Here is an 8,683-nt window from a genome sequence, read left to right on the forward strand (position 1 = left end):
GGAGCAGAACTGCCTCAAATCTCTGCCTGGAGAGTTGTTGGGAGGAGCAGGGGACCCAAACCTCCCCAAGCAGCTCTGCGCCCTGAGGGATGGCTCCACTGCCAGATGAAGCACCTGCCTTTTTTTTTTTTTTTTTTTTTTTCTATTCCTCAAAAAAGAATTAAACTGCAGAAACACAGAGTTAAGGTCTGGAGGCAAAAAGGAAACTCCTGGTGCCAGGTTCTGTCGGCACTGGGGGAAAAAAAAAGGTCCCCAGTCCCCAAAAGCCTCCCAGAAAAAAAAACAGGAAGAAGTAAATAAATTTCACTGAGCCTTTTGAAATGGTTTAATTGCCTTTGTGCTCTAATTGCTCCTGGTTTTACAGCCTCATTTCTTGTCATAAAATTAGTCCCACTTTTTATGCTTTTTCCTTTTCTACTGGTCTGTGATTATTATTTTTTAATTGCTTTGGTGTGTTGATCTCTCCCACGTCTCCCCCGGGAAGGGGAAGAGGGACCTAATTCTGCGGCTGTCGCCCGTGTGGAGGATGCTGCAGCTGCTGAGAGGAGATGGACGCTCACATTTTGGGGTGAATATTAACACCAATCCCTCCCAAACTGTCACAAATACCCGAGAGCAGGGCACAGGGACTGTGCATCCAAGCAGAGGAGGAAGCAGTGCTTAGGAGCACAGTGACTTCTGGCAGGGTTTTCCTGGGCAAGGATTTCTTGCTACAAACCACAGCCATCAGGAGCACAATGAAAGCATAGGAAGGAACCAAAGCACCTGAAAAGGATGAAAACTGCATAATCTGTAACCCTTTTAATAAGCATCCTATTTCAGCCAGCAGCAAGGCGTCCTCCCAGCACAGCATCTCTGTTTCTCTGGGGTTGATGTACAGCTGCAATAGGAAGCCAGGCGTGAAGTTTATTAAGGCTGGGTAATTTCTATCAGTTCTGTGTACTATTGATTCCATCTCTACTGCTATCTTGCCCTGTCTGGACCAAAAAAAGTGATTTAAAAACAAGGGGAAAAAAAAGCATATAATTATTTAAAAATTGCAAGTATTATGGGATGTGGGACGTTGCCATTTTGGATGCATTAGCAGCACGCTGCAAAGGAATGTGTCTGAGATACAAATCTAATTAAGGGGACTTTGATGGTGTTGAGACTAAAAATGAGGGAGCACTTTGAGCTGAACCAAAACACGAAGTTGAATCTGAACTTAGCTCCGCAAATTTCTGTCTCAGGGGTGGAAGGAAAATTGGATTTGCTTTGGCTTTCAGCCAGCCTTACTTCATCCTGAACTAGCTCTCCACTGTCCAACCTCTCCCACGTCCTTGGAGTTACTCCCAGTTTGTGGCATAAGCAAGAGTGAGCTCAGAGGAGCAGCTCTACCCACCGTGATGCTCAGGGCTGGCACGGGTCCACCCCGGTGCAAGTCCTGTGGTGTCAGAAATGCAGATCCTCCATGCAGAACAGCAAACCTTGAAGCCTCCTCTGGGGCTCCAAGGGGTTGCCCACATCTCCAGCCCAGCCCAGAGCCTCCCTGCTGCTCCTCTGTGAAATGAGGCCACAGCATGAAGGGGCCACGTCCCACACACATCCCAGCCCCACCCCAAGAGCAGCATTGCCAAGTGGACCAAGCTTTTCCTCGTCTGAGTCCAGGACACCCCTCTGGCTGCCCTGGCTGTCTGAGACCCTGGCAGGGGGCTCAGAGACCTTGGCACAAAGTCAAAAACACCTGTGGCTTCCATTTTAGCCCATGGAAAAAGCTGCCAACTTTGTATGAGGGATTACAAGCCACAAGGGTTTGAGCAGTGTGGTAGTTGAGTTAACACAGGATGGAAAAGTAGAATTTTGGGGTTTTTTAGAATGTAGTTCAGGGGGTCAAGATGGAGGGATTTGGTCGTGTCCTGACCTTCTTCTCCTTCTCCTTGCCCTCCATGTCTCGCTGTGCTGGTGACACTTTTCTGTTGGTTTCAGGTACAGACACACTGTCCAACATCAATGACAGACATTGGCACATTATTGTAACCATGGCACACGGAGTTTTTGGTATAAAATGTGAACACTGCCCTGAGGGCAGACAGAATGCCATGGCCGAGCTGCTGGACAGAGCTCAGCAGGGCAGAGAGAGAATGTTCTAGAGAAGGGAAAATAAACAACCTTCAGAAGCTGACCCTGCGCATTCAGACTCCTCCTTTGGCTGCTCGGGCTGGGAAATGAGGACTTTTTACACTCTTGGGGTCATCCTGACATACAGACTCCGAGATTTCCTCACAGCTGGATCATCAGCCTCATGTCCTGGGCTCCAGAAAACAAAACAACAGCAGTGACAGAGCAAGTTGGACACAGATCCCAGCTGAACCCAAACCTCCCCAGGGCTGTGGGATGCAGGATTTGGGTCAGGCCTGTCTGTACCCAGTTCATTGGCTCTCTCAGCTAAGCAGCACCACCCCCCCTGCAGTGACATTTAAAACATAATAATTGAGAAACCAAGTCCTCTCCTTTAGCCCATTGTCCCTGTGAGGCACAGACACAGCCTGCCCTGTCCAAGCTCAACCCTGCACTCCCACAGCCCTCCCTGCCCTGCCATCACCACAATCTTTCCCAATTTTCCATGGGGTTAGGTCACCTCCATTCCCTTACCAGGAAATCCAGGGCCATCAAGCACCGCAGAGCCATGGCACAAGGAGAATTTGTCCTGGCTGGACTGAAAAAAAAAAGGAAGTGAGGTAGAGCTGAAGGCTGCAGGATGAGTTGCGGGAATGAGAGTGCTTTGTGGGATATCATCCAATTCCTGCTGGACAAAATCCATCATCCCCTTGGTACTCACCTGCCTCTGTGCCCAGAGACACCAAAGATATCCAGAAGCCTCAAAGACCTCCAGAACTTTGTCCTACCAAGTCGGGGTGAAGCACCTTGGGGGGACATTGAAGGGAAACCCCAAATGAAGCTGGTAGAGCTGAGGAACAGCTGGAAGAAATGGTGGGAGCGTTCCCTGTGGCTGCAGCCCATAACCTTGTGCTTGTCCCAGGGGCTTCCCAAACTTTCCTGGAGAACATCTCAGCAGCACGATGTTCCACCATGCAGACAGCCCAAGGGAAGAGATGCAGGATGAGCTCAGGCTCGAGCCTCCTCTGAATTCAGCTCACTGCCAGCACCTGGGGGCATTTTGGAAAGGGGGCTTTCACCACTCTCACAGAGATATCCAGGGAGCTGCTTGTGGGTTTGGGTTTTTTTTTTTTTTTTGCTGCAATGTATTCAAAGAATCCCAAGATAGTTTGGATTGGCAGGAACCTTAAATTTCATTGTGTTCCACCCCCTGCCATGGGCAGGGCCACCTTCCACTGGAGCAGGTCATTCCAACCAGACCTGGAACACTCAGCATTGCAGGGCAGAGAGGGGGGGAATGACAAACTTCATCCCTAAGGCTCCATCAGCAGCCAGGCACTTCCCAAAGCACCGAGGAGCAGCCCCATGGCTGTGACATTTGCGATGCATTAAGTTTAAACATTTTCAATAAAGAAAAACAATCCATTCAGACTTGCTTTATGATTCATAGTAATTGCAAATAGGAGCAGTTAATATAATTGTCCAGCTGAGACCAGCAGGCTGGGAACATGTAGCAGTGAGATGTACAATCAGGGAAGGCTGGGAGGGAATTTAAGTGCAGGTTAAGCAAATGCATTACTTTAATAACACACAGAGACAGCTCTTGTAGTTATAAAGAGGATAAAATAAATATTGTACCAGAAATCTACAGAATGGGAGGTTTTATCACCAAGGACTGCCCGTTCCCTATTTACTTTCAATTTAGATTTTAAAAAAGCTGCACTTGCCATGTTTTTTACGTATGGAAGACAATGACTTGAATTGACAAATGACTTTATTTCTCCATAAGTTTTGCAAGGCAGCCTCAGTTTCTCAAAGAAAAATTATCACCTCCCAGCAGTCATCTTGGAGACAGAAAAAAGCTTTTTTTCCTCTCTTTTTATTTTTTATTTCAGAAAGGGATGACTATAATTCAAAGAGGAGATGGTGCTCCTGATCCTCTTTGACTTGGAGGTGGGCCAACCCCTTTGGCTTCTCCAACCACAAAGGGAAGGGACCTGTTTCTCTGCAGTGGTTCTGTGTCTGAATTTCAGCCCTCTCTTTACTCCACCTCAGACATGACCATGCTGGCGGTCTGGGAGGGCAGTCCAGCTTTAGGGCACAGCTCTTGTGCATGACCCTACTTCAGCTTTCTCAATCCTGAAAATTAGCCTTTCCTCCCTTTTAATAACTAACTTGAGCTGGTTCAGGGTGAAGCAAGTAGAGAAGAGGGGAGAGGAAAGAAGAAGCTATTGAAAGACATCATCTTCATCATCATTTATCCAGCTTAACCAAACACTGGCTCTCCAGAGAAGAGCTATAGTGCTTTATTAAAAGATATTTTTGAGGGTAACCCATTAAATTAAAGTATCTTGCTCACAGACTTAACGACACATAAACAGCCCAACAAAACAGAACATCAGCTCATTAGAACCGTTTATAAAATATTAAGGGTCTTAAAAAGGAACTATTTACAGGTAGCTTTCTTTTGGTGATGGGGGAGAATGAGGATGTTCAGGTTTGCTACCTGCAATACAGAGAAAGGAATACTGTTGTCAAACTCCTTCTGCCTGGTGTCCTCTGTTGTTCTGGGGGGTGATGGATTAATGCAATGCATTCATTCTGGGGTGCCAGTGCCTGGGTGTTGTCACCTCCCCAGCCAGTTGAATATTCCAGCATCCCCCAACCAGGTGATGGGTTTAAAAATGCAGGATAAGGCAGGCAAAAAAGTATCAATGCCCCTCAAAAAAACCCTCACCCAAACCTAAATGAATAGCAGCTCTTCCAGGGCCCCCCAGCACCATCCATGCCACCCCATGCTGCAGGTAAACACGCCTGTATCCAGAGGGACAAATACCAGGAGGAGGAGACAGGGAATGCAATTTTAAAGTCACAGAATTTAGCATAAGAAGGTAATGGGATTGCGGTGGCTTTCCAGTAAATGTCATTGCTGTAATTAGGAGAACAATTATTGTCAACCGGCAGAATTGTCCCCTATCTGTCATTTCAGCAGGAGCAGCCAGAGCCACAATTAAGCCCCGCACGGGTGGGTCGCGGTTCAAACGCCGCTAAATGGGATCGGCCAGGGCGGAGCAGCCCCCGCTGCCAGCCGGGGACAGGGATTTCGGGGTCCCTCCCCACAGCTCCTGCCCCTCCGCCTCCCCTCGGGAGGATGCTGTAGACAGAAACTTTATTTATTGCAGCACCAGTCCTGGGCTTGTACAGGGAAGACTTCAAGCAACGGCTTAACTCAGAAAAAAAAAAAAAAAAATAATAATGTGCTGAACTGATTTACAAATTGAAGAGCTGGGAGGCCAAACCTTCCTCCAGCTACAGCAGCAGGAAGCTGGAGCAGCTCCAGGGGGAGAAGGATGCCCTGGAGATGGAGCCAGCCCGGGATCACGGACGTTATCTCCAGCTTCATCCCCCTCCACTCATTTTCTGCTCTGAGCGCAGCTGACAGCGCATCTGAAGCACGGGGCACTGAGGAGTGAAAAAAGAAGTTCCTCGGAGGTTTGAAAAGGCGGAGGCTGCAGCCGTAGGCTGTTATTAACAGCATCCACATCCCCAGGGAGCTCTGATGTCCAGCTCGGCCCTGCCTTTCCCAGGACACAGCCCCACGCTCCCGAATCCCCCGCTCTTGCTGCATACCCCATGTGCAAGAGCTGCTGCTGCAACTCAAACAGGTCTCAGCAGGGCACAGCCCTTCCCCGAGTCCCTCAGGGTGTCACCACCAGCCAAGCTAAAATCGAAAAAGCCAGAAGTGTCCTGCATCCAAATTTCCCAACCTGGGTAGAGGAGAGAATTCTTCATAAAAGGAGAAGGGGATGCAGCGGAGGGAAGGAACAGGGAGGCAATTATTCCACTGAAAGCATTTGCAGCATCCTTGCAGCTCGTTGTGATTAACCGTGGCCAGAGTGCTATTAGTAGCCTGGGTTGATGATTAACAAGCTCTCCTAATAGCTGTTTTTAAACCTGCTTTAAAAAAAAAAAAAGAAAGAAAAGGAGAAAAAAAAAAAAAAAAAGCTGGAGCAGAGCTGGAAGGGGGTGGGGAGACCGGGTGGTATCTCCAAGGAAACCAGAAACAAAATGGGCTTTGGCACATCGCAGAACCAGGCGGGTAATCAAAGATTACAACCAGTTTTAATTTAAGGTTAATTATTGTTTACTCTCTGGAGCCCGCCCCATCGGAGAGCAGCAGTCGGTCTGACCTTGAGCAGCTCGTGGTGGGGCCCTCCGGTCCATTCCCCCTGGAAAGACTCGCCAGCATCTCCCGGTGGGAGCAGGGATGGAGGGGGAGCTGCAAGAGAGGGGAATCGATGGAGGGGGATGATCAAAGGAGGCACCGACGGGTGGATCCTGCCCCAGCTGCGGGCTGAAAAGCTTCATTCAGCTTTATTTAACTGGTTGCCCCAACTGCAGACACGGTTAATTAATTTTGGACTCCTATTGATTTCCCATTTGGAGGAATCACCAGTGGCATTTTCGCTCAAAGCCAGCCCCATTTTTACCGGTGGAAATGCAGTGTAGAGGCGCCTTCCCCTGGCGAGACCTTCCGCCCCTGCCGGGGAGGAGACGAGGATTTAGGCACGGGGCTGGGGCATCCTGCCGAGGGATGGAGCCTGGTGGGTGCCAGGATTTGGGGAGCTTCTCTTGCCAAGGGCTGAGCAGGCACCAGCACAGCCTCCAGCTCCTCTTGGAGCTCCCCACTGGGTGGACAAGGCTGGCTCCTCACCCATGGATAGAAAAGGGTTCAGCACCCCCTGCTCGCACATCCCCACCCCATTCCCACCCTCCTGAGCTCCCAAAGGTGCCCAGGAGTGCAGCTCAACCTCTGCAACCCCAGCTCTACAAAATGCTCCTCCTGCTCTGGTTGCACCTGCCCAGGCTGGATCCACCCTGCTTTTAACCACCAAGGCAGACTGCAAACATGGGACATTTCTCCAAGTCTATCCTAGAAGATACTTTTTACCCCAAGCCCCTGTTTTGAAACTGCTGTGACAGCGCTGCTGAGGAATGGCAGCTGAGATTAAGGAGGTGACAACTCCCCCGAGCTCTCCTCCCTTTGCTTGGAGACAGACGTATTTAATTATGATAGAAAGGAGATCCTGGTGCATGCTGCAAATGCTTAAGGTGATTTGAAGCGTGAAGCTGCATGAGGTTTGTGAGATTTGAGGTTTCCAATCTGTTTGGGCTTGTTTGGACTGTTTCTGCTGTTTATTCCCTCTGTATTTTCACATGATCTCAAGCACATGGGGACTTCAGGAGACAAGTCTGAAGAAATCAGTGCAGAAAGGTTTTGATAACTTAATTTTCCATTTGATGCCATCACTGGGAGGGATGGAGGTTGGATGAGGAGGAGATGGGTACCAAAGGAGGCATCACTTCTCTCCAGCAGCAGTTTCAGTCCTTCTCTTCAGGATTCCTCTCTCTTGTGATCATCACTTTGCTGATCCCTTTGCTTTGGATTTGCCAAGGGCTTTGTAACCTGGTGTGCACAGCACACAGGGGGATGGAGAGGGTTTCCCCACCATACTGATCCCTTGGGCTGAGACCCAGATCTCCTTTCCTTGCCACAAAATTTAGGATTGATACCATGGCACCAGCAGGAGCAACAAGGACACCCATGGTCCTCCCAGTGCAACACACCTAAATCAGAGAGGGGAGTGCAGCAAAACCTGCCCTGGCCCTGCCAGAGACACAAAGAGAGCAGCTCCAAGCCAATCTGGACCTTGGTCAGTTTTCTGTCCCCTGACTCAGCTGGCTGACCCCTGGATCCCAGAGATCCAGGCCTGGCTGGGGACCAGCCCAGGCCTCGTCCTTTTGCTGCTGATCCCAGCAGGAACTGACCCCTAGCAGATTCCAGAGCTTGATAAGAACAGGTTTAAATCCTGCCTGGTTGGGAACACTTCAGGCATTTGGAGAATATAAAACAAATGGCTTTCCAGTGTTAATATTTACCTAGGAGATCAAATGATTAAACCATAATCTGCTCAGAACTTTTCTTCTAAGTTGCCTTTGAAAATATTTATTGCATTTCCCTTCTGCAGCAACCCTGGTGTCCTCCCATCCCGAGGAGACCTGTCCAATGCCACCAGAGAACTTCAAACCAGGACAGCACTGCCCCATTTTCTGCCAAAAGTGAGGTTTTGGCTCCTTTGCCATCAGAGGATGCTCTGGAGCAGCGAGTGTCACCCCGAGGGGTTTGGAGGAATCACCCTCCTGCTGTCACAATGGAGATGGGGTGGACCCAGGAGGCCTCACAGAGGCCTTTCCCTAAAAGCTGCCCAAAACATCTGCAGAGTTCTTCAGCCACAAATCCCCCTTGCAGACTGAGGGATCCTCTGGCTCCTGGGCTCACTTTGTCACTGCTCCACCGTATTTTCCAAAGCTTCATTCAATTAAATGTGTTCACCCCACCCCTCCAGGTTTTAAAATACTCAGAGAAATATAATTAGATCTTCATGATCCTTCAGTATTTCTACAGATTCATTTCCTACAGGAGACGGGCTGTTTTCCTGGCAGGATCATTTCTGTGGACACCCAATGGTTTTTTATCCCCATTAAATATTACAAGCATCTCTTAGGATTTCTTTGATAAGGACTT

This window comes from Vidua macroura, chromosome 26, assembly GCF_024509145.1.
Source record: "Vidua macroura isolate BioBank_ID:100142 chromosome 26, ASM2450914v1, whole genome shotgun sequence".
Taxonomy (NCBI): Eukaryota; Metazoa; Chordata; class Aves; order Passeriformes; family Viduidae; genus Vidua; species Vidua macroura.